General features: G+C 49.7%; 1 long non-coding RNA gene across 1 annotated transcript; it reads left to right on the top strand.

Annotated features, from left to right (window-relative positions):
* Positions 1-221: 221 nt before the first annotated feature.
* LOC133050017 (uncharacterized) lies at positions 222-25,827 on the top strand. Its single transcript, XR_009691515.1, has 3 exons — positions 222-281; positions 24,446-24,620; positions 25,674-25,827. It is a non-coding gene; the product is annotated as an uncharacterized LOC133050017 (long non-coding RNA).

Genomic DNA, 25,827 nt, shown 5'->3' on the forward strand with positions numbered 1-25,827 from the left:
GGGGGCTGCGGCTGGGCAGTGGGGGAAAGTGGGGTACGTGATCCTTTCAGAGGACAGAATCTCCGGGTTTTACTGTGTAATGGACCGAGGGCCCCAGACGCGGTGGAAGCAGGAGGGGCCGGCACCTCACCTCCCACATTGTATTAAGATGTGCTTTCTCCCAGGGAGGGGGGCTTCCTGTTCATGAAACAGGAAGTAAGGTCTGTTTAGCTAGCAGCCGGCGGGGAGCAGACTGAGGACAGAGGGGCCCGAGGAAGCGGGGATCGGGCAGGCAGCCGTAGGTGAGGCCTGGCTGGCTCGGGTCACACCTGCCTGCCTCTGGTGGCCAGGATGAGCGAGGGCAGGGCGGCCGCTCCAACGCCCCTGGGCCCGGGGCTGCTGCCGAACCAGGCTCTGGGGGCGGGAGGCAGCGTTCCAGGACTCCAGGCCCGTGACGTCAGTGTTGCCATGGAGACCCCTGCTTCCATCAGCACGTGTGGCAGCTGCAGGAGACCCCTGGGCAGGGAAGGCTCTCGGGGTGGAGGGAAGCAGAAAAGAGCAGGACCCCACAGGCCTGCAGTCCTGCTCCTGAGCAGGGCCGGGGTGCCAGTCCTGGAGGGCACCCTCCAGCTCTCTTATCCGACCGGCGGCCAGGCCCCCCGACACTCTCCTTTCCCGCAGTCTGAGCGATGCCTCGGTATGAAACAGCCCAGGCTGTGGCCCTTCCCCACTGCAGCAGCCAAAGAAGGTTGGGGTTGGTGGTGAGTGTGCTCCCTCTACTGACCCCTCCCACCCCCACACTCCCAGCTTCATTGTTGGGTTTCAGATGCCTCTTCATTCAGCCATTTCCTGAGCCCTCCACGGGTCAGATGCTCTGTGAGTGCCTCTGATCCCAGTGAGGGACGCTGGCCTGCTGCTCATGGGTCCAGCGCATCTATGAAAAGGTGTTTCCTTTTTCTCTAAATCTTGTCCTCTGAAATCTTTCTTTGCAGTTTCTTAAAGACACCTTCAGTGGCAAAATGCCCAGGCTAGCTGAGCACTTCAGCCTCCCATTCAGCTTCCCGTTCACTTCACACCTCTTCTGGTTTCTCAGTCCCTGGCTCCTCCCTGGGGTGGGGTGAAGGTGAAGAAGGACCATTGTCCTTGTCCTTGCTGTTTCTCTGAGTGGCCACGGGGCTGTTGAGTGGAAAAAAAAAAAACCCACCTAACAGCTGAGAATTATGTTAGATTTGAGGACGTTACTGAGAACTAGAGCCCATGCAGGCAGCCTCTCATTGCTCTGAGGGACTGTTCCAGAGAAACAAGGGAGAAGCCTTAAAGGGAGAACTCCTTAAAGGAGTTTTTGCTGGGAAAAGTAGAAAGACTAGAGAAGGTTATTGCTAACCACAAAAGCAAACATCTCAAGTTAATGATTTTAGTGTCTTTCTATGTATGGGGAAGTGTGAGTGTCTAGGCTCATTGGAATAATTCCTTTGATAGGCATCTTAGCTGTCTTGGGGTCTCCCAGGTGGCGTTAGTAGTAAAGAGCCCACCTGCCAATGCAGGAGAGGTGAGAAACGTGGGTTTGGTCCCTGGCTCAGGAACATCTCCTGGAGGAGGGTGTGGCAACCCACTCCGGTGTTCTTGCCTGGAGACTCCCCATGGCAGAGGAGCCTGGCGGGCTACAGTGCATAGGGTCGCAAAGAGTCAAACACCACTGAATCGACTTCGCCCGCGCTTAGCTAGCTAGGGCCAGTATCCTGTGTTTTCCCATGCTGAATCCCCTCGGGGTGTACCATTGATTGGCTGCGGTGGTTCATGGCCTGATGACTGGCAACATTCCCTGCTTCTCAGAATGGCAGGCACATTCTTTGTTTACTGAAATGGCAGGTACTCTGTTTCTGTCACTGGGGTAGCCCAAATGTGTGCTTTTGTGGGACCTGCGTGGGTGTGGGCAGAGGTGAGGGTTCCCATGGCGTGCTCCCCTGTCGCCCCCTCTCCCTGCGTCCTGTCTCCCACCTTCCACTCCCCCTTGGGGCTGGGGGCAGAGGTCTCCTCACCCTGGGGCCAACAAGCCTTTGGGATAGAATGATGCTGGGAAAGTGCCTCGGGCCCTGCTGGCTTCCTGGTGCCGGTGGGACTCCCAGACCCTCACACGTCCCCGACCTGTTGTGGTCACCTCCTACATCCTGGCACCTCTCGCCAGCTCTTCTCTACTGTGGGAAGGGAGGGGGTGGTTCTCAGCAGGAGGAAATGAGGCTGCCAGGATCAGCTGGGCAGGACCCTCCCCACGAGGGGGCCAGCCGTCTCTGGGAGCCAGCATATGTTCCTGGGCGGTGCAGGCTTGTCTGGCAGGACCAGGTACCAGCCATGTATGATCCGAGAGCCGTGTTTCTCGGTGAGTCCTCTGGCCCATCTCAGGCCTTAACACAAGGGACACATTTAGAAATCGTCTACTCATTCACTTGACATGAGTCTCCTCTGTGCTCGGCCCCGTGTTCTGGGATGGATGGATGGATGGGTGGGTGTGTGCGTGAATAAATGAATGAATAGGTAGGTGGATCATGGATGGACAGGTGGGAAAATGAATGGACAGGCGGGGGAGTGGATGGGTTGGTAAATGGAAGCTGTGCACAGGATCGGCAGTTGGTTCAGTGACTCCTGATCGGGTGTGTTTACTGTCTGTCGTGCAACAGATTATTCCAAAGTGTATTGGCTTAAAACAGATGCTGTCTTACCACTTTTGTGGGATCGGAATTCAGAAATAACTTAACTGGGTAGTTCTGACTCAGGATTGCTCCTGTGGTTGCAACCAGAGTGTCAGATGGGACTTGACCGGGACTGCAGCATCTGCTTATTTATTTTCTTTTGTCTTTTTTTGGCTGTGCTGGGTCTTCGTTGCGGAGCATGGGTTTCTCTTGTGGTGAACCAGCTCTGGAGCACCCAGGCGCAGGACTTGTGGCACATGGACTCTCTAGCTGCAGCACAGGGCTTAGTTCCCCCACAGCGTGTGAGATCGTAGTTCCCTGACCGGGGATCAAACCCGCTTGCCCTGCTTTGGTAGGTGGGTTCTTAACCACCGGACTACCAGGGAAGTCCCAGTTTCCGCTTCTGTACTGGCTCCCTCTTGGGGCTGTTGGTGGACGACCTATTTCTCCATCACCATCATTCCTCCTCTTATTTATTTTTCCTCTTTGTTAGAAGCAAGTCACTAAGTCCTTCACACTCAGGGGAGGGGAGTTGGGCTCCATCTTTTGAAGGAGGGACATCAGAGAATTTGGGGACAGATTTTAAAACCATCACAACAGATAGAGGTATTGGCATGCCCACTCTTCTTCCTGGATGCTGGAGTCTTCGAATAATCTTAGACCAGGGACACTACCCTCCCCCTCCATGACTCTATGTTAAATTCATGGAGGACACTTAGAACATATCAGTGTCCAGGGCTCAACCCCCAGACCATCTTCTTAGTCTGATGAAACCTGTGGACGTTTGTGTTTTGTTTTGTAACCTTATGCTGGGAAAGATTGAGCGCAGGAGGAAAATAGGGTGACAGAGGATGAAATGGTTGGATGGCACCATCAACTCAATGGACATGAGTTTGAGCAAACTCAGAGAGATCGTGAAGGACAGGGAAGCATGGTGGGCCGTGGCCCACGGGGTCACAGAGAGTTGGACACGACTGAGCGACTGAACAAAAACAACAAACTTTAATCATGAAACCCAGCACTTGTGTTCCCACTACGTGGGTTTTTTCTTTATTGTGGTAAAATATACACAACACTAAATTTACCATTGAAACCATTTTTAAAGTTAATTTTTATTTTATATTATAGTTGGTTTACAATGCTGTGTGAGTTTCCAGTGTACATCGAAGTGATTCAGTTACACACATACATATACTAGTTCTCTTTAGGATTCTTTTCCCATGTATGTTATTTCTGAGGACTGAGTCGGGTCCCTTGTGCTATGCAGTAGGTCCTTTTTGATGATCTATTTTATATATAGCAGTGTGTATGTTAACTCCCGACTCCTAATTTTCCCGTCCTCTGACCTTTCCCCTTTGTTTGCCATAGATTTATTTTAAAAGTCTGTGAGTCTGTTTTTGTCTTGTAAATGAGTTCATTTGTATCACTTTTTTTAGGTTTCACATATAAGTGATATCATATGAAATTTGTCTTTCTCTGTCTGACTTTAGGGCTTCCCCTGTGGCTCAGTGGTATAAAGAATCTGTCTGCAATGCAGGAGCTGCAGGAGACACAGGTTCGATCCCTGGGTTGGGAAGATCCCCTGGAGGAGGGCATGGCAACCCACTCCAGTATTCTTGCCTGGAGAATCCCATGGACAGAGGAGCCTGGTGGGTTACAGTCCATGGGGTCGTGGAATGAGAAGTCAAGTGGGCCTTAGGAAGCATCACTACGAACAAAGCTAGGGGAGGTCTTGGAATTCCAGTTGAGCTGGAATTTCAAATTCTAAAAGATGATGCTGTGAAAGTGCTGCACTCAATGTGCCAGCAAATTTGGAAAACTCAGCAGTGGCCACGGGACTGGAGAAGGTCAGTTTTCATTCCAGTCCCAAAGACAGGCAGTGCCAAAGAATGCTTAAAAAACCACACAATTGTACTCATCTCACATGTTAGCAAAGTAATGCTCAAAATTCTCCAAGCCAGGCTTCAGCAGTACGTGAATTGTGAACTTCCAGATGTTCAAGCTGGATTTAGAAAAGGCAGAGGAACCAGAGATCAAACTTCCAAGATTCGTTGGATCATTGAAAAAGCAAGGGAGTTCCAGAAAAACATCTACTTCTGCTTTATTGACTACGCCAAAGCCTTTGACTGTGTGGATCACAATAAACTGTGGAAAATTCTGAAAGAGATGGGAATACCAGACCACCTGACCTGCCTCCTGCAAAATCTGTATGCAGGTCAATTTTAGTATATGTGCTGCCGAAGCGAGCACTGTATGCAGGTCAAGAAGCAACAGTTAGAACTGGACGTAGAACAACAGACTAGTTCCAAATTGGGAAAGGAGTACATCAAGGCTGTATATTGTCACCCTGCTTATTTAAATTATATGCAGAGTACATCATGAGAAATGCTGGGCTGGATGAAGCACAAGCGGGAATCAAGATTGCCAGGAGAAATATCAGTAACCTCAGATATGCAGATGACACCACCCTTATGGCAGAACGTGAAGAACTAAAGAGCCTCTTGATGAAAGTGAAAGAGGAGAATGAAAAAATTGGCTTAAAACTCAACATTCAGAAAATTAAGATCATGGCATCTGGTCCCATCACTTCATGGCAAATAGATGGGGAAACAGTGGAAACAGTGACAGACTTTATTTTTGGGGGGCTCCAAAATCACTGCAGATGGTGATTGCAGCCATGAAATTAAAAGACGCTTGCCCCTTGGAAGAAAAGCTATGACAAACTTAGACAGCATATTAAAAAGCAGAGACATTACTTTGCCAACAAAGGCCCGTCTAGTCAAAGCTACGGTTTTTCCACTAGTCGTGTATGGATGTGAGATTTAGACTATAAAGAAAGCTGAGCACTGAAGAATTGATGCTTTTGAACTGTGGTGTTAGAGAAGACTCTTGAGAGTCTCTTGGACAGCAAGGAGATCCAACCAGTCCCTCCTAAAGAAAATCAGTCCTAAAAAAAAAAAAAAAAAGAAAGAAAATCAGTCTTCACTATTCCTTGGAAGGACTGATGTTGAAGTTGAAACTCCAATACTTTGACCACCAATTTGAAGAGCTGACTCATTTGAAAAGACCCTGATGCTGGGCAAGATTGAAGGTGGGAGGAGAAGGGGACGACAGAGGATGAGATGGTTGGATGGTATCACTGACTCAATGGGCATGAATTTGAGTTAAACTCCAGGAGTTGATGATGGACAGGAAGGCCTGGCATGCTGTAGTCCATGGGGTTGCAAAGAGTCAGACATGATTGAACTGAACTGAACTGACTTCACTTAGAATGATAATCTTCAGGTTGATCCACGTTGCTGCAAATGACATTACTTCATTCTTTTTTGTGGCTGAGTAATATTCCATTATATATACTACATATTATGTATCTTACATATTATATTTATTATGTTGTTATTGTTCAGTTGCTAAGTCGTGTCCAACTTCTGTGAGCTCATGGACTGGAGCATGTCAGGCTTTCCTGTCCTTCGCTATCTCCCAGAGTTTGCTCAGTACATGTCTACTGAGTCAGTGATGCTATCTACTCATCTCAACCTTCGTCACCCCTTCTTTTGCCTTCAATCTTTCCCAGTCTCAGTCTTTTCCAATGACTCGGCTCATAGGCACGTGTGCGTGCACGTGCACACACACACACACACACACACACACGCACGCTCACACGCAGTGGTGGAGGATAACCATCACCACTCCCTCTGACACACACACCCCGCATCGTCTTTATCCATTTCTCTGCTGATGGTCATTCAGGTTGCTTCCATGTCTTGACTATTGTAAACAGTGCTGCGGTGAACATTGCGGGATGCATTTTAACCAGTCCCTGGTCATCTCTGTTCTTCTGTCTCTATGATTTTGACTGCTCTAGGAACCTCATATAAATGGAGTCATACAGATCTGTCCTTTTGTGTCCGGCTCTCAATTCAGGAAGCATAGTGTGTTCCAGCTCCAAGCAGGTAGCAGGTGTCAGATTTCACTTCTCTCATGGAAGAGTAATATCCGCTGTATATGCCACATTTCGTTTATCCCTTCCTCTGTCGATGGACATATGGGTCGTTTCCATATTGGTATTGATATTTTTTAAAAGCTCCAAAGTGATTCTGATGTGAAAGCAGGCATGAAAACTGAGGCCTTCGTTCTCAATCCTGGCTGCCCATTAGAATTACCTGGGAGCTGTAAAACACAGACAGAAAAACTCCCACAAACCCGATGCTGGTGCCCGTGCATACAGACCTGCCTCAGCGGCAGTGTCTCTGCAGGTGGACCCCAGGAGTCCGGATGAACACCCAGTTCCTTCCAGTAATAGAAAGCGCAGACGCCTGGAATCATTTCCAAGTCTCTGCTGCCCCCTGGTGGCACAGCTGACAACATTCCTGGGAGCCTGGCTCTCTAGGACAGGCTTGCCCACCCACTGGGAGCCCACAGTGCCAGCCCTGCTGGGGGGCCTGGGGACCCTGCAGAGCTCGACCTGTACCCCCGCCCCCACTGCACTTCCTTGCTGGCCTTGTGTGGCTCCTTGTTTGGAAGGAGAGAGGAGAGGACATAGACAGGCGGAAGACTCCACTTTGTGTGACTTTGAACAAGCCATTTAAACTGTGCCTCGGTATCCCAGGCTTTCAGGTGAAGATCACCACCACCACTCCCTCGCCCTGAGATCGCCGGTGGGTACGCGTGTCTGCCTCTGGAAGGACCCAGGGCCAGTGTGTCCATCTCGGGCATTTGGGGCTGGGTCTTCCCTGTACCGGAGCCGTCCTGGGCGTGGTGAGGTGCTGAGCAGCTGCTGGGCTTCCGCCCACTAGCTGCCAATAGAAGCCCTCCATTGTGATCCTCAAAAATGTCTCCAAATGTGGACAGATGTCCCCCAAGTACAAGGTTGCCAGAAAAAATACAAGTTTCTCAGTTATATTTGCATCGCAGATAAAAAGCTCATAACTTTTTAGGGGAATCATTTTGCAAAGACTGCATCTTTATTTGTTAAGTCGGGAAACCCTACCTGGGGACAGAATCACCCATTCGAGAGCCCCCATCCTGGCAAGCTGTTGATAACTGTTTAGGAGGCTCAAATGCCAGATGGGGAGGTTGCATCTGGGTGGAACTAGGTTGAGAACACCATGGGTGCCGGCTGGGGGCGAGCCCAGCAACGGTCAGCCCAGGACTCAGGGCCACTGTTGGGGTGGAAGCTGGGCTCAGGGTTGGACCTTCTTGGTGATGCAATGAGGGAGGGGCTGGGGGGGCCACCCTGCTTTCCCACACTGGGGGCTGTTGGGGATAGGGCAGCTTGTGGCCGACCACAGGTCAGAGCAGCGCACCCCCCAGCTCTTCTCCAGGGGGAGCCCAGGCCCTCAGTGACGGAGGTTCAGGCCCAGCTTACTCACTTGCAAGAGGGAGAAACTGGGTCAGAGACAGGCAATGACGGGCCCCGGGTCACACAGCTAGCTCGTGGTGGTGCAGAGCTAGGGTCTAGGCCTTCAGGCCAGGACTCTCGCCCCTGGGGTGGAGCCTGGGAGTGTCCTCAGTTTCTGGTAAGTTCTCTAGGAGCTCCCAGCATTTTCAGACACAGCAAGAGGCACTCAACACAGGCTTCATGGCCCCTGCGGTCCTCAGCTGCCCCCTCATTCTACTCCAGGGGAGCCCTGGGCCTCCTTCTGGGGCTGTCCCTGTGATGACCGGCTCTTGTTTCTATCTGATGGGGAGAAGTGACTTGGGGAAGTGGAGACGCACATGGGTTTGGAGCCAGATGGTCTGGGGCTGGAGACTGACTGTCTCTCCCTGACTGTGGCCTGAGGTACTCAGGGCCTCAGTTTCTTCATCTGTAATATGGGAGTGATGAAAATGGTACCCACTTTGTAGAGCCGTTTTAAGGATTCAATGGCTTAACAATTATGAGTGCTTAAGACAGTATGTGACAGGTAGGAAGGTTTACTGGTTATCTAACTTTCATCCCTTCTTGTGATATCAAGCCCCCGTCCCTCGGGGAGCTGGTTCAGTGGGGCTGTCAGTCATAACCCCCCCCAAGGGGTATATGACCCAGCAAGACCAATCTCTGTACCCTATTGCCCCAGGGAGTCACTGGGTTAGTGAGCGAGACCAGCCTGATGAAGGTCTAGTTCAGTCCCTGGGTCCAGCCTCACCTGAAGCCCATGACCTCCCTGGGATTCCCAACATGTAAGACCATAATGCTCTTATTTTGTTTAAACAAGTTTGAGTAGAGTTCTGATCCATATCCCTTCTTAGCTCCATAGGACGTGAAGGGTTTCCCCAGGACAGTCTCCTTCTCCCATGGACGAGGGTCCCCAGCCTTGGTCTCGATCCAGCCCCACACTGGATCACTGCTGCTCAGTCAGAGAGGCAGGTCTTCTGTGTCTGGGCTGCGATCAGGGCTCACAACAAAAGGAACCAGACTAGTGTAGAGTACCGCCGTGCCCCAGATATTGTGCTGGGGCTTTCGTCGTATTTACAGCGGAGGCAGCTGTGACTCAGAGAGGTGCAGTGACTTGCCCGTGGCCACACAGCAAGGAAGTAGAATCCCTTCCATTTGAACCCAGCCAGTCTGGCTTCAAGGCAGAGGTATACTTCTCACAGCACCCAGCGGCTTCCTATTGGTGGGGGCATTTTTTTCCCATCGAAAAATGTATAATATAAAATTCACCATCTCAGAGAGGGGATTTTGAAAGGCAGATGTAGCCAAAAGATGACATAGAGAATTCACTACTACCAGTGGAGAATGGAGGCCCGGGCTCATTCATTCACGCAACACGTGTTACAGGGCCCTTACTAGGTGTCTGGTGGAGTCCGAGGCAGGGCTCGGCATTATGATGAGGCCACGAGAGGCCTTAGGTGAAGAGTTTAAGGTGACGCTCCTTCTCAGGGTTGACCCTGCGCCTGCACAGCCCCCTGCCCCCCCCAAGGTGACCCCACCCCAAATCCTGCGCCAGCAGCCTAGCTTGGTCACTCTCGTCCCAGCCCAGGTTCGAGATCAGACTTTGCACTTCTGCTGCAGGGGCCATGGGTGTTTGATACCTGGTTGGGGAACTCAAGTCCCACAAGCACCCGACCCTACCCCCCAAAAAAAGATCAAGGAGAGTTTAGATAACCTGGCAGACACCCAGTCCAGCCAGGAAAGGCGCTTCCGACACACTGTCCCTGAGGAATGACTGTTGGCAAGGTTTCCAGCGGGGCCACTTGGCACAACACAGCCAAATCACTGGGGGGTCTGGAGGGGAGACTGAGGGCAGGCGCACCCCTGCTCGCAGGCACACCAGCTTACCACCTGTGACAGCATCCTCAAGGGCAGGGACGCCCACTGTCCGGCCCCTCTCCAGGGTGCTGATGTTCCAACTGCGGCCCCCAAGCTGACTGGCCCCTCCTCAGAGGCCTGGGGCCCAGCTCCGAGACCCCCTCTAGGCTTCCCGTGTTCCTCCAGCCCCAGGGGTGGTGGCCGCCCTGGGTCGCGTTAGCACACAGTACCTCATCGTCCCCGTGTTGTCTTTTGGGTTCGCAACCCCTGGCTGGCAGTTCCATCACACTGTCTCTCATCAAAGAACCAGGGTGCTTTCTGTGTCCTGGAGGGAGTCTCAGTGATGCTGGAGGAAAGGGCATCAGCTGGGCAAGGAGCTGAAGGCAGTGCAGGCAGAGGCGCCCGCAGGGCTGGAAGCCATGAGGCTGGAGGGAGCCAGGCATGTTCCAAAGCCGAGGGCTCTGGAAGAATGACGGGGTGACAGAAAAAGGTGAGGCTGCACGGGTCGGTCCTTGTCGGCCGTGGAATGGAGTGTCGATGAGATCCTGAGGGCACTGAGGAGCCACAGAAGTGTCAAATGACTGAGTGATGTGAGCTGATTTATTTTCCAAAGGATTGCCTTGGAACAGTGAGCCTCCCTTATTAGAGGAGCCTACCTCCCTGGAGGAGGCAGGAGTGGGTGTGGGTCCATTCGAGGGTGGGGTCACTCCGATGGTGAGGAGCAGTCTGCCTGTGGGAACCCTCAGGCTTCTGTTCCTGTAACCCCCATCTTGGGCCCTCGCTCCAAACTGCAGACATCCCTGGGGATTTGCTGGCGGCCTGGATGTCCCCAGGGCTTCCGTGCTTTGGGCAGAACCTTGTGAGTCCATCAGTGGTTCTTTCCATGAGAAGTCATAACAAGGAGGAGAACAGTTACTCCCCAGGCTGCTTCTAGGCCCACACCTGTGTCCTTCAAATAACTTAGAAAGATTTTTAAAATTTATATGTGTATTTATTTTTGGCTGCACTGGATCTTCATTGCTGGGTGTGGGCTTCTCTGGTTGTGGCAAGTGGGGGCTACTCTCTAGTTGCATGGCCCTCTCTTCATTGTAGTGACTTCTCTGTTAGCAGTGCACAGGCCTTAGGCATGAGGGCTCAGTAGTTATGACGCATGGGCTTAGTTGCCCTGCAGCATGTTGGATCTTCCCGGACCAGGGATTGAACCCATATCCCCCGCATTGGCAGGCAGAGTGTTAACCACTGTACCATCAGGAAAGCTCTTCAAATAGGATTTTTAAGTGTATAAAATAAAGTTCAAGGAGTCTTGAGGACGCCAGTTATATTGAATACAGTTAAGATAAAAAGCATCCAAATTTGTGATATAATAATTCCTGTGCTTGTTAGTAACATATTTAATAACCAGCTCTAGCAAGCAGTCTAATAACGTTAGACTTTCCAAGAAGTGATGAGCATCAATGATATTTTCAGATGTCAGTAACAACTATAACGTGATGTGAAGACATCTGCAGTTTCTGAGAGTGAGGAAGTCACAGGCCTTGCCGATACTCCTGTGTCCTTTGCCTACAGTCGTCATGGAAGGAAATGTGAAATATCAGTTAAAGGTCAGTGTACATGAAGGTGTCATTTTTTTCCCCACATCTGTATTAGTCAGCCCTGGCTGCCATAATAAAATACCATAGACTGAGTGACTTCAGTCAATATCAGTAACCTCAGATATGCAGATGACACCACCCTTATGTCAGAAAGCAAAGAGGAACTAAAGAGTCTCTTAATGAAAGTGAAAGAGGAGAGTGAAAAAGCTGGCTTAAAACTCAGCATTCAAAAAACAAAGATCATGGCACCTGGTCCCATCACTTCAAGGCAAGTACATGGGGAAACAATGGAAACAGTGACAGACTTTATTTTCTTGGGCTCCAAAATCACTGCAGATGGTGACTGCAGCCATGGAATTAAAAGACCCTTGCTCCTTGGAAGAAAATCTATGACCAACAACCTAGACAGCATATTAAAAAGCAGAAACATTACTTTGCCGACAAAGGTCCGTCTAGTCAAAGCTGTGGTTTTTCCAGTAGTCATGTATGGATGTGAGAGTTGGACGGTGAAGAAAGCTGAGCTCCAAAGAACTGCGGTTTTGGAGAAGACTCTTGAGAGTCCTTTGGACTGCAAGGAGATCAAACCAGTCAATCCTAAAGGAAATCAGTCCTGAATATTCATTGGAAGGACTGATGCTGAAGCTGAGGCTCCAGTACTTTGGCCACCTGATGCTAAGAACTGACTCATTTGAAAAGACCCTGATGCTGGGAAAGATTGAAGGCAGGAGGAGCAGGGGATGACAGAGGATGAGATGGTTGGATGGCATCACTGACTTGATGGATATGAGTCTGAGCAAGCTCTGGGAGTTAGTGATGGACAGGGAAGCCGGTGTGCTGCACTCCATGGGTTCACAAAGAGTCAGACGTGACTGAGTGACTGATCTAATTGAACTGAGTGGCTTCAATGCCAGATACTTATTTCTCACAGTGCTGGAGGCTGGAAGCCTGAGATCAAGGTGCTGGCCAATTTAGTTCCTGGTGAGAACCCACTTCCTGGTTGTCAAACAGCTGCTTTATCACTGTGTCCCAACATGGCACTAATCCCATGATAGAGGGTCCCACCCTCTTGACTTTTAACTCTATTCATCTCCCAAAGCCCCCCCTCCCCCACTTAAGTATCATCATGTGGAGGATATCAGGGGCACACAGACTTTCATCAGAAATAGCATCCAAATTCATGGACCCCTTTAACCACAATCCTCAAAATAAACTGTTCTAGTGGAAAGGGCCATGTATGTTTATTAGAAATACTTTCTTGAGCTGCTTAGGGTTGAAGGTGGACCCCTGAAGTTACGCTCAAGTGGCAGCGACCACTAAACTGCCTGCTGGGGGATGGTGTCCTGTTGACTGGAAGACCCTTCCCTTTGCTGAGCACCCAAATGCCCTGGCTCTGGAGTTAGGACTGCCTGGGTGTAAACCTCATCATCTCCCTACTGGCCTCAGTTTACTCACCAATTTGATGGCATAATAGTCCCTCTGGTGAGTGTTTTTGTTTGTTTGCTTGGTTGGTTGGTTGTACCAGCTGTGTGTTGAGGTACATGGAATCTTCTATCCTCATTGCAACATATGGTGTCTTTTAGATGTGGCATGTGGAATCTAATCCCCTGATCGGGGATTGAACCCCACCCAGCCCCCTGCATTGGGAGCACAAAATTTTAGCCAGTGGACCACCAGGGGGGTAGTGTTCATGGGGTGATTAACTGGCTCATCTGTGTGAAGTGTCACCCAGCGTGCATCTGAGCAGACAGGCACGGTCCAACCCAACATCCACCTTCCTGTCTTTGCAGTCAGTCTCCCGCCTGCCTTGAGGGGACAAGTTCGCACGCACTCCAGGTCCATGGGTTGATGGCGCGGACTGCCCCTGACCTGATGATTGCAGGTGTGATCATCCGACCCATCTCCATTCAGAAGGGGGCTCAGGCAGGGGCACTTCGTCCATGCTGGGGGCTGATGAGAACTTGGGCTCAGGGCTTTCACCTGACCTGCTGGGTCAGGAGCTCTCCTTCCTTGTGGATGGGAAGCTGGGAGAAGGGACACTTGGAGCTCCCGAGGCTACTGTGGGAGATAACCTGCCTGAGGGCAAAGTCCCCATCAAGGGAAATGATGGGGTGAGATGGAGAGAGGCTGCGTATTATGACATCGTCTGACCTCCTGGGTCCAGCTGTGACCACAGGCCTGGGCTCTTAGCTACATGAGCTGATCACCTCCCTTCTTGTTCAAGCCAGTTTGGTTGACTTTTCTCTCACTTGCAACAAGATTCCAGTTGCACAGCAGTAGTCTCCATAAGTGCTGCCGTCGACCCTCGAACAACATGAGTGTGACTTCTGTCAATATGTCCTTACTGCGCAACTCACAGTTGTATCCCTGGATGCAGAACCTGGGGTTGTGGGGTGGGGTGCAACTGACTGCAAGGTTATAGGCGGGTTTTTGACTTTGAGGGGGTCGGCGCCAGAAGCCTCTCGTTGTTCAAGGGTCACCTGTGGTAGTGATGGGGGTGATGAGGCAGATGTGGGAAAGGCACTGAGGAAGACCTGAATTGCTCTGAATGATGACGGGAAAAGGAATTTTAAATTTTGAGAGACATGTGGAGAGCTGGAAAGGGAAGGAAGGGGAGATACAAATAAGTGGTGCTTTTTCTAGAACAAAAAGGTCTAATCTTAACCCCAACACTATTGTGGATTTTAAAAAGAATTGTGCAGTGGGACTTTCCATCCTTCCATAAACATTCGGTGAAGAATATAGGAATCGTTAAATGCTTGTTGTAAATGAACCCCAGAGAAGGGGCTGTGTTCACTTACACTTGGTGTCATAAGTTCCCTTTCTTCTGTTGCGACCCCACACCAGGGTGCCCAGCCACAGAGATTGAATCTTGATTGGTCTAAGCCAAGGTGATATTCCTCATCTTCTTCCCACTGGTTGGACATGTGCTCTTAGTTACATGAGCTGATTACCTCCCTGGTCCTGACCTACGAGAAGTAAGTAGGGTTTCCAGAAGCCTTCCATGATGACCTGTGGCCGCATAGATCTTTGTTTTCTCTGAGTTCCAGTATTCTCTGAGTGTTGCCATCGAATATCTCTGCCTCTGACGATTCTCCGCCTCTGACTATTCTTTGTCTCTCCCAGCTTGAATTTTCTTGAATTCCACCTACACCCCCTGAAGTGTGCTTGTGCATACACACACACACCCCCTTTCAAAACAATGACTATAACTTTTAAGAACTGTATTCAAAATATTCAACATCCAGGAAGACTTGAGCACTGAACAATGAACGGCCACTGGCCACAGACAACTGGCCATCTGGTAAATGCCAGCTGCATACCAACCCCAAGGACAGCATGGGCTGGGTCCTGGGGATGCAGTGATAAATCATGTACATTTACTGCCCTCAAATCAGGCAGTCTGGTAGCTTCTTTAAGAAAATGTAGGTAAATCTAAAATAAACAAATGGGACCTAATGAAACTTAAAAGCTTTTGCACAACGAAACTATATGTAAGGTGAAAAGACAGCCCTCAGATTGGGAGAAAATAATAGCAAATGAAGCAACAGACAAAGGATTAATCTCAAAAATATACAAGCAACTCCTGAAGCTCAATTCCAGAAAAATAAATGACCCAATCAAAAAATGGGCCTAAGGACTAAACAGACATTTCTCCAAAGAAGACATACAGATGGCTAACAAACACATGAAAAGATGCTCAACATCACTCATTATCAGAGAAATGCAAATCAAAACCACAATGAGGTACCATTACACGCCAGTCAGGATGGCTGCTATCCAAAAGTCTACAAGCAATAAATGCTGGAGAGGGTGTGGAGAAAAGGGAACCCTCTTACACTGTTGGTGGGAATGCAAACTAGTACAGCCACTATGGAAAACAGTGTGGAGATTTCTTAAAAAACTGGAAATAGAACTGCCATATGACCCAGCAATCCCACTTCTGGGCATACACACTGAGGAAACCAGATCTGAAAGAGACACGTGCACCCCAATGTTCATCGCAGCACTGTTTATAATAGCCAGGACATGGAAGCAACCTAGATGCCCATCAGCAGATGAATGGATAAGGAAGCTGTGGTACATATACACCATGGAATATTACTCAGCCATTAAAAAGAATTCATTTGAATCAGTTCTAATGAGATGGATGAAACTGGAGCCAATTATACAGAGTGAAGTAAGCCAGAAAGATAAAGAACATTACAGCATACTAACACATATATATGGAATTTAGAAAGATGGTAACGATAACCCTATATGCAAAACAGAAAAAGAGACACAGAAATACAGAACAGACTTTTGAACTCTGTGGGAGAAGGTGAGGGTGGGATGTTTCGAGAGAACAGCATGTATATTATCTAGGGTGAAACAGATCACCAGCCCAGGTGGGATGCATGAGACAAGTGCTCAGGCCTGGTGCACTGGGAAGACCCAGAGGAATCGGGTGGAGAGGGAGGTGGGAGGGGGGTTCGGGATGGGGAATACATGTAACTCCATGGCTGATTCATGTCAATGTATGACAAAACCCACTGCAATGTTGTGAAGTAATTAGCCTCCAACAAATAAAAATAAATGAAAAAAAAAAAAAAAAAAAAAGAAAATGTAGGTAAATCTAGAATATAAGTATCTAGTATTTTCCCTGTAAACCTGAGGCTTTGACCTTGGCTGCAGCTCACATGAGGAGCTTTCTCCAAAGGGATTCAGCTTAGTCGGGACTGAGTCAGCGGATCTCCGTTGGCATGGGCATGTGGGTTTTAACAAAGAGGAGGTTGAGAACTCTGCTTTCAGCTATTGATTCAGAAGCCGACTTCAGTCACCAGACTATTCTTGAACTTCCTGCCTGTAATACAACTATCTGAAAGAACCAGATAACTTTTAAAAGGTGCTTCCTTTTTTTCTTTTTTCTTTACTGCTTAGATGGTGCGGGTGTGTCAAAGAGAAAGAAACAGGGTGCGCTTCTGAGGAAATATGATGCCATAGGAACCAAAGGACCGAACCTTAGGGCCTTTAGAAGACTCAGCAGTGAAGTGAACACCATGATCCTCCTAAACGAACCTCTGCTGACCCTGAAGTCAGTCAGAGGTAGTCGCAACCGATAGATCCCCGGGGTGGCATGGTCACAGAGCCAGTTTGCTGGATAAAGGGAAGTGGAAAGTGATTTCAGGCCTGCCCAGTGCCTTCGGTTTATAAAGACAGTATCTATTCCCACCCCAAGTCTTTGTGCCACGTGGGCTTACCCCCAGGACTCTTTCCAGCCTCTTCAACACCAGTACCGTTTGAGACCACAACTCCCAGAAAACACCTAGGCCGGAAGCGGAAGCGTGCAGGCGGACGTGGCTTCACTGTATTCTGGGAAGTGTAGTCCACAGAGGTCGAAAGAGCCCTGAGAGTGATGTGTTCTGGGGAAGGTAGTTTTCAGGTAGCTTGAGAATGGGAAGGTGAAAAACAAGTCGATGTCATCTGAGCAGAAAGCTTCGGCCAGAGATTGGCAGTTTTGGGATTTGGAGTTACTTTGTAGGGTTTTTGTTGGGTTTTTTTTTTTTGGTATCTGTCCACCTCTCCCAACATCAAGGAGGCTATTCTCACTTCTGTGATGGCAAACTGGTCTGGATTGGTTATTGCTTGCTCAAATTGTAGTCTTAATAGATGCAGGTTCTCTCACTGGGGCAGGAAGATCCCCTGGAGGCGGGATGGCAGCCCACTCCAGTATTCTTGCCTGGAGAATCCCATAGACAGAAGGGCCTGGTAGGCCACAGTTCATAACGTCACAAAGAGTCAGACACAACTCAGCAACTGAGCACACAAACTGTAGTGACCAGGCTACTTGACCTCCTGAGCCTGTTTGCGTATCTGTAAAATGAGCATGTTAAGAATGCACACTTTGCAGGCATACATCAGGTGTTGCTTAACAAACCTCCTTTTTGAATCGTAGCAGCTTACTTAACAAACAGATATGTTTTGTAACAAAGATCAAGAATTCTGCTCCAGGAGAATTCTTTGGGCTTTGTCTTTGGAAGATGGGATTTTCTTTGGATTCTAGCCCCAACTCACAGGGGAAAGTGTAAGGAAATCTTATCAGACAGTGGCTCAGCAAGGCTGCGAGGCCTTCTAGCCAGGACACAGGGGAAAAGTTTGAAAGTATGACAAGCTTCAGGGGCAAGCATCCTCACAGTATACGTGGAAGTATTAATAAATATATCCTCTGTAATGGGCTATTTAGCAATAGCGTTCAGGATTACAAATGTGTATATATGTAAGTACAGTGATGATTCTTCTAGGTGTATATCCTATAGATCTACTCTATACTCAGAAACTTTCAAGATGACAGTTTTAAAAATGTTCATTGTGTCACTTTGTATAAAACAAATTATTGGAAATCATCTAAACCTCTTTGGATAGAGGACTAACTATACAATTTGTATACACTGGGTACTCTGTTGTCATCAAAAATAATGAGGTATAATGTCAACTGTATACTATTTCTGCAAAAAAAAACCAAAAATGTCTTGAAGGATTTGGGGAAATCCAAATTGAGGGATAGTTTGCAAAACTGGCCTGGACACTTAAAAATGTCAATGTTCTGAAAGACTGGAGAAGCTGAGACTGTTCTAGATTTAGAGACATGCCCATAAGTGCAATGGGAAATCCTTCATTGGAACCTGAATATTTTAAAAGCTTTTTTAAATTAGATACCTGGGGCAGTTTGATTATAGGCAGTATAGTACATCATAGCATCGTACTGATACTGAGTTTCCTGAATGTGATCATCATAATGTGGTTATGGAGGAGAATATCGTTCTTCTTAGGAGATACCTGATGAAATATTTAGGATTGAAATACTAACTCTTGGATAGCTTAGGAAAAAAAAAGAAAGATAAACATGACCTGTATTAATAATTGTTGCTGTTGTTCAGTTACTGAGTCACATCCAGTTCTCTGCAACTCCAGGAACTGCAGCACACCAGGCCTCCCTGTCTTTCACCATCTCCTGGAGTTTGCTCAAACTCATGTCCATTGAGTCAGTGGTGCCATCCAACCATCTCATCCTCTGTCGCTCCCTTCTCTTCCTGCCTTCAATCTTTCCCAGCATCAGGATCTTTTCCAGTGAGTTGGATCTTCGCATCAGGTGGTCAAAGTATTGGAGCTTCAGCTTCAGCATCAGTCCTTCCAGTTAATATTCAGGGTTAGATTTCCTTTAGAATTGACTGGTTTGATCTTGCTGTCCAAGGGACTCTCTCAAGAAGTTAAAAATATGGTTGTTTATTTTCCTATTCTTGCAACTTTTTTTTTTAAAATAGCATTAAAATATTTCAAAGTAGAAAGTAGGGAGGAAAAAGAAAGAGGAAGCGCCATATGAACCCATAGGGGAAAAGCTTCAACAAATGTTGGTGAACTCTTTAAAAAGCAAGATGCAGAGTAATAGATGTAGAATGCTGCATTTTTGTGAAAGAGCACAAAAACTGACCCCAGAGGAAAACAGAAGAAAGGGCTGGCAAAGGCTGCCTCTGGGAAGGGGAAGTAGGGGGTGAGGGGGCAGGAGAGGGAAGAGGATGCTTCTCACATTTAGCCTTCTAGATCTTTTGAATTTTGTATTGCATGTATAATCTATTCAGATTAAAAAAAAAAACAAACCTAACAACTTCAGAGAAGATTGTTTCTGGGAAAGCACTTGTGGTCAGAAAACCCCAGACTGGGCTCCCCGATTCCCCAGCTGTAGACCTGACAGCAAACCCAAAACAGAAGGAAGGAAAACCAGTTACTTTCACATCCTTCCCCACATCTGATCCCCATCACAACCAGCGAGTCAGGCAGGTTTTATTGGGCCCATTTTACAGACTAGGAAAACTGAGGCTCAGAGAGTCTTAGCAACTGGTGCAAAATCATCCAGTAGGCCACTGCCAGAGCTGGGGTTGAAACGGAGTCTTTTCTAGTGACCCAGCCTGGCTCCTTCCTCCCTCAGGGTACCTGTCTCAGCCCTGAGGGCTGGGGCTGGCAGGAGAGGGCCCAGGGTGGAGCCTGCATGTCAGCCCAGCTGCCTTCCCATTGCTGCTTTTACACGGGGCTCTCCAGGCAGGAAACAGAAGTTGATGCTGGGCGTCCAAAGCATTTACATGTTCATGCATTACTGGTTTGGGGGTTTATTTGGGGGACCTGAGGTAACTCAGCCAAAGAACCTCAAACTGAGCCCATCTGGGCTGGTTTTTACCATCTCTGTAATCTTAAATCTTAAAGTGGTCTTTTTATTAAAAAAGTTAAAGTGTTAGATGGATATTGTTACCAATTCAGCAGTGAAGTATTTAGAGGGCAACTTGTGTCTGTCAAAATTTAAAATGAGCGCACACACACACACATATATATGTTATATATTATATGTTATGTATTATATATATGTCATATATGTGTGTTATATGTTATATATATATAATATGTTTTGCTACATGAGCCAGCATTTATGGGTGTTGGTTTTTTCTATGATTATGCTCACTCAGGTATTCAAACATACATGTGCAAAGATGCATTGCTTATGAAAGAAAGACCCAAAACTGTAAACAGCCCATCAGTAGGCAACCGCTAAACACAGTGGGTCGCCATCCACACAAGGGAATGACAGGTGACATGGTGATTCAACACAAAACTAAACAAAACAAAGCATCATGAAGTTGGCTGCATTTGCTGGCCCAGAAAGAGGTCCTCAATATAGTGGGTTAAAAATGACCTCATATTGGGGGAAAAAAAAGCTAGCTAAAAGCATATATACACAGAGCTATATGTGACTGAATAAACATAAAAAACAATTTATAAGATTAGATAGCAAATTATTTGACTGGAATGTAAAAATGGCATTTCATTTTCATTTCTTTGATTAGTGAGGTTGACCTCACTAATCTTTTTTTTTCTTTTTTTTGAGCTGGCCAATTGGGTTTCTTCTTGTGTGAATTGTTCAGATGTTACTGTCCCTTGCTGTTCAGTCACATACAAATAGTGTGAAATTCTGCCCCATGTCTCATAAGAGTTTCTATTTAGATGCCCAGTGCTTCCTTCACGAGGGTATTTTGGAAAAGAGGTTTCTGAACTTGAAGTAGAGGGCACTCTCCATCTTAATGTGATGAATTAGCCTGTGAAATGAGGTGCTCACTCTCGCGGGCCCGTCCTGGGTACTTCACGAACGACCTGTCATCAGCTGTCGCACTCGGGGCTGCGGTGGTGCTGACCATTTCTGCTCAACTAGATTCACCGTGGTGGAGGGGCAGACACAGCTAATTCTGCCTACAGGTCAAGGCTACAGAGTGTGGGCTCAGCTCTGAGATGGGGTCCCAGACCCCTTGCGCTGTGCCGTTCGGCGTGTTGGGTGATGCCAGCATGTTGTCTCGAGGTGTGCAGGATTAATTAGATTGTGCTTCGGAGGGGATTCGGAGTAGGTCTCTGGGGAGATGGAAACCATCTGTTTTTGTCCCTCAGATTTTTATGATTCTCTCTCCATTCGTGGTAGCAGCATTCCTACCTCTGTCTGGACCCACCCCGTGCGCAGTCTCTGCCTGCTGCCAGCCCTCGGCCCTGCCTCCCAGAGAGGAGAGGCAACCTGCGGGCCTCAGAGATCCCCCTGACATGGCAGTGGCTAACACAGGACTTCTCTGGTGGCTCAGCAGCTAAGACTCCATGCCCGGGTTCGATCCCTGGTCAGGGAACTAGATTTCACGTGCTGCAACGAAGATCTGGTGCAACCAAAAAAGCCCCAAACAAGAGCTGACACTGGTCAGGCTATCACCACCTACCACGCATGGCATTTAGCACTTGGTATCTCAAGCCTCACTGAATTCTCACCACAAGCTGGGGGCTCTTGCTGTTTCTAGGTTGCTGATGAGGAAACAGCTTGTCTGACCACAGAGCTAACAGGGGAAGGCAGGATTTGAACCCAGAACCCCACGATGCCCATCGTCCCTTCTTGTGGTCATGAGCTTGCTGGCTGCTGGGCACTGGCCTGGGGACTCCCACGGTCCTCTGTCCCCAGACCTCGGGGCTCCCCAGGGCCGGAGGGTTCTAGAGTGTCTTCAGGACATCGGAGTGGGGTTAAAGCAGGTTTCCTCTTGGCCGGCTGGAGGTTCCAAGAAGCGCTTGGCCAGCTTGGCCCCCTTTCCTCCGAGGGGAGGGGGCAGGTTGGGACACGTCCTCTTTTAAGGCTCTCTCTCTCTCCTCTCATGCTGTTTCTGACCACTTCCTCTTTGCCCTGGGGCGGAGGCAGCTGTGACCGCACTCATGGCAGCAGTCCAGAGAGTGGCCTCGGAGGCTCTCCTGGAAGGGCCCTCCCGCTGGCTGGTGGTCTTCTTTGCCTTCACTTCCAGGGTCCCGCCTTGAGCCCCAGAGCAGTGGAGGGTGGGTGGGCTCCCCAGCGCTCCCTCATGGACCAAAAATACTGACCCAGTGCTGCCCACCTTCCCTCAGGCTCTGCCTGGGCTGAAGCTGTTCCAAGCAGCTTCCGTGGAGGATGTGCCCCAAGTCCAGGACCCCTGCCCAGTGGCCAGACATCCCCACAGCCCGAGGGATACCCACAGAGGTGAAGGTGCGGCACCAGGCTCTCCAGCAGCGAATGCTGCCCCCCGAGGCAGAGGAGACGCAGCCTGGGAAGACAGCGGGCGCCCAGAGACACAGGCCTGGCTTGGCCACTTGTTAGCTGGGGGCCTGGGGCAGGCTGCTTTTCTTCCTGGAGCCTCAGTTTCTGCACCTGTGCAATGGACAGAAATAACACCTCCAAGGGCTGTAGTAGGAAACAAATGAGGCACTACATGTACGGTGCTGAGTACAGGGTCTGGTACGCAGCAGTTGCTTAATAATGGTATCAGCTATTAATAGGCTGAGAAGGGTGGACCTCCTCGACTGTAGCCCACCAGCCTGGAAATGGAAATTTCCAGGCAAGAATACTGGAGTGGGTTGCCATTTCCTACTCCAGGGCATCTTCCTGACCCAGGGGTCAAGCCCAGGTCTCCCGCCCTGCGGGTCGGTGTTTTACCAGCTGAGCCACCAGGGAGGCCCCGTTATTAGGAAGAGCCTGCAGCTGGCCTGATCCTCTGAGGATGCCCCCACCCCACTAGTCACAGCCGTGGGCCCGGCTCGTGGCCTCCGCCCTGTCTCCACTCCCACCTGTGCGGCTGCCCTGGCTCCCTTCCCCGAGCAGGCATGGCCTGAAGCTCAGGTCCATAGGGAGCATGCCTTTCTCTGGTTGGCAGCGTCTCAGCCCCACCTAGCCAGTTCAGAAAAAGATCAATGTCAGTTATTGTTGGGGTGTCCGGCCCAGTATTGTGCCAAAACCTGGGGTCTGTTTTTTTTTTTTTTAGTTTGTTGATTTATGGCTGCACTGGGACTTTGTTGTTGCGTGTGGCTTTCTCGAGTTGTGGCGAATAGGAGCTGCTCTCCATTGCAGCGCATGGGCTTCTCACTGCGGGGGCTTCTGTCGTTGCAGAGCATGGGCTCGAGAGCTTGAGCTCAGTAGCTGCGACGCACGGGCTTAGTTGCTCCGTGGCTTGTGGGCTGTTTTCCCACCAGGAATCAACCTGTGTCGTCTGCATTAGCAGGCCGATTCTTAACCCCTGGACCACCAGGGAAGACCTGTGTTAATTCTTGTGGTCAGAATTACCTAACATAAAATCAACATCTTAACCATTGTTAAGTACAGTTCTGTGGCATTGCGTGCGTTCACATGGCTCTACGGTCATCACTAGTGCCCGTCTCTGGAGCTTTCTTTTTAATCTTCCCTGATTTAGACTCCGTCCCCATGAAGCACTAACCCCCCAGCCCCCTCTCCCAGTTCCTGGCACCCACCCTTCTGCGTTCTGTCTCTACGAATCTAACTGCTCTATGTGCCTCATATAGGAGGAATCACAGTATTTTGTCTTTTGCACCTGGCTTGTTTCAATTACCATAATGTCCTCAGGGTTCATCCGTGGTGTGGCAGGGGTCAGAATTTCTCTCCTTTTTGTGGTTGGATAACATTTCTAAAATACATTTTTAAAAGACTTATTTGTTTTGTTTTTGGCTGTGCTCGGGTCCTGGTCGTTACGTGCGGGCTTTCCCCAGCGGGGGCTCCTCTTCGTTGCAGTGTGTGAGCGTCTCAGCGCAGGGGCTTCTCTAGTTGTGAAGCACGGGCTGCAGGGCGTGCGGGTTTCGTAGCCGCAGCGTGTGGGCTCAGCGGTGTGGCGCACGGACTTAGTTACTCTGCGGCATGTGGGGTCCTCCCAGGCCAGGGATCGAACCCATGTCCCTTGCATTGCAAGGCGGATTCCTGACCACCGGACCCCCAGGGGAGCCCTGGATGATATTCCTGTTCTGTCTAGACCACGTTGTGCTTATCCCCTCATTCATCAGCGGCCGCTTGGGTTGCTTCTGCATCTTGGCTACTTGTGGATAACACTGCTAATGCTGTTGTGCAAGTGTCTGTTCTCAACCCCATTTGACTTTTGGGGTGCACCTAGAGGTGGTGTGGGACATGGGGATGGCTGGGGCATGTTGCATTGATTTTTCGTCTTTTTTGAGGAGCTGCCCAAAGTCTTGGGGTTTTCCTCCTTGGGGAGGGCCCCCTAGCTGTACAGAGGACAGAGGGCAGTGGACTCAGGAGGAGTGTGACGACGTGGAAACCAGCCCTGACTCTGCCGCTTACCAGGGCTGTGACCTGGGCAAGCCCCTTGCACTCTATGTGCCTCAGTTTCCTCCACCGCAACATGGGATGCGCGGCACTGCCTTGTGGGCGGTGATGGTGGCCAGAGGATTTCCCTGGACCGGTGCCTGGCACCCAGGAAGTGCTAGTAACTGTTCACTCTGGTTACTGGTGCATCTCTGTGCTTGCTGAGACCCAGTCCTGCAGGCTCACTGCTTCTGCAGCACCGCCCCAGCCTGGCTCCTCCGTGGAGCCTCCCTGCAGGGATGCTTTTCCCCAGGACTTATTTCTTTTTCCCCGTTTCCAGGTTCCTGGGAATCTCTCTTCATCTGGAGGGAGTCCCTGTCTCCTTGGACATGGCTTAAACCTTTGAAGACAAAAGTCAAAAAGCAGTGCCTTGGACCACGTGTGGGGGAGCCTGAGCCAGGACCGGAGGGGACCCGGAGGAGACACTGTGCTGACCAACGCGGGCCCTGGTGCAGGTGGGGAGGAACCCTCTTCTCTTCCCTTTAACCTGGACTGTATCCTTCTCCATGCCCGGGTCCAGTCAGAGCCCCGAGTCTGGGAGGGGATGAGGGAGCTAGGAGGATGAATGTAGACAGGCCACAGCCAGGATGACAGGGGTGGGGAGAGGTGCTTGCGGCAAGAAATGAGCACTGGTTTGGAGCCTTATCCTGAGGAGCGTTAGCTGGGGGGCTCGGGTGCTGGGCAGGGGCTGGGCAGGGAGAGGAGGTGGTCGGGGCCGGGACAGTCCCACCTGTGCTGGAGGCTAAGCTGACGTGAGAGCGCTGCCTGGCCAGCGGGCCTGCACTGGGTCCCCCTAAGCCTCGCTGACCTGGGGCATTCCAGGAGGAAGGGACGGCCAGACCTGGCAGGCGAGGACGTTGGTGCTTGGAGCCCTTGCCTGGGAGTCGACTCGGGGAAGCCAGGTCCTGGGGGCCCGCCTGTAGGTTTGCCGCATTCACCTGTGATAGGAGGGAACAGAGAAGCCTCTGGAATACGCCTCCCGCCCCTTCCCCCCAGCAGCCCCCCCGCATTGCCTTCCTCCAGCATCCTTTCTCCTTTGCGTTTGTCTTTGCCTTTCACCTCCTCCCGGGTGGTAGGTACTTTGGAAATTCCCAAAGCAGTGCACGCCACAGTTCATCTGCATCAAGGACCTGGTAAGAAGTCAGCACTCAGGACCTGCTTCAGTGAGTGACTCTTTGCACGGCCCTCTGGCAGAGCTCACTAATGGGGACCCCACCCCCCGCCTCCCCACACTTCTCCCTAGCTTTGTCAAAACCAGGCCTGTCTTAAATGTTTGCAGAAATCCCCAAAGGGGCACTAATACCTGCTCTGGGGTAGTAAATAGAATATGCCATGAAGGTTAAGCAGAATAACATGAAGAAACTGCCCAGTTACCACATTGCAGTTTTGTTGTTTTTTTTTTTAATTAGTTATTTTAAAAAATAATTATGTGAAAGAAAAAAAAAATAATTATGTGAAAAAAGGGGATTTTTAAAAAAAATGTTTATTGAACACCTACCCTATCCCAGGCATACTGCAGCATGTGCACTCTGGCCTGAGAGTCGAGCTGACTTTCCAGCCCGGCTCAGAAGTGGTGACGCCCATCAAGGTCATCTCCCCGGCAGCAGCACAAACAGGGGATGTGGAGGAGAAGGAGTCAGCTGTGTGTCCTCAGGAAGAGTG

This window comes from Dama dama, chromosome 4 (genome assembly GCF_033118175.1).
Source record: "Dama dama isolate Ldn47 chromosome 4, ASM3311817v1, whole genome shotgun sequence".
Lineage (NCBI taxonomy): Eukaryota > Metazoa > Chordata > Mammalia > Artiodactyla > Cervidae > Dama > Dama dama.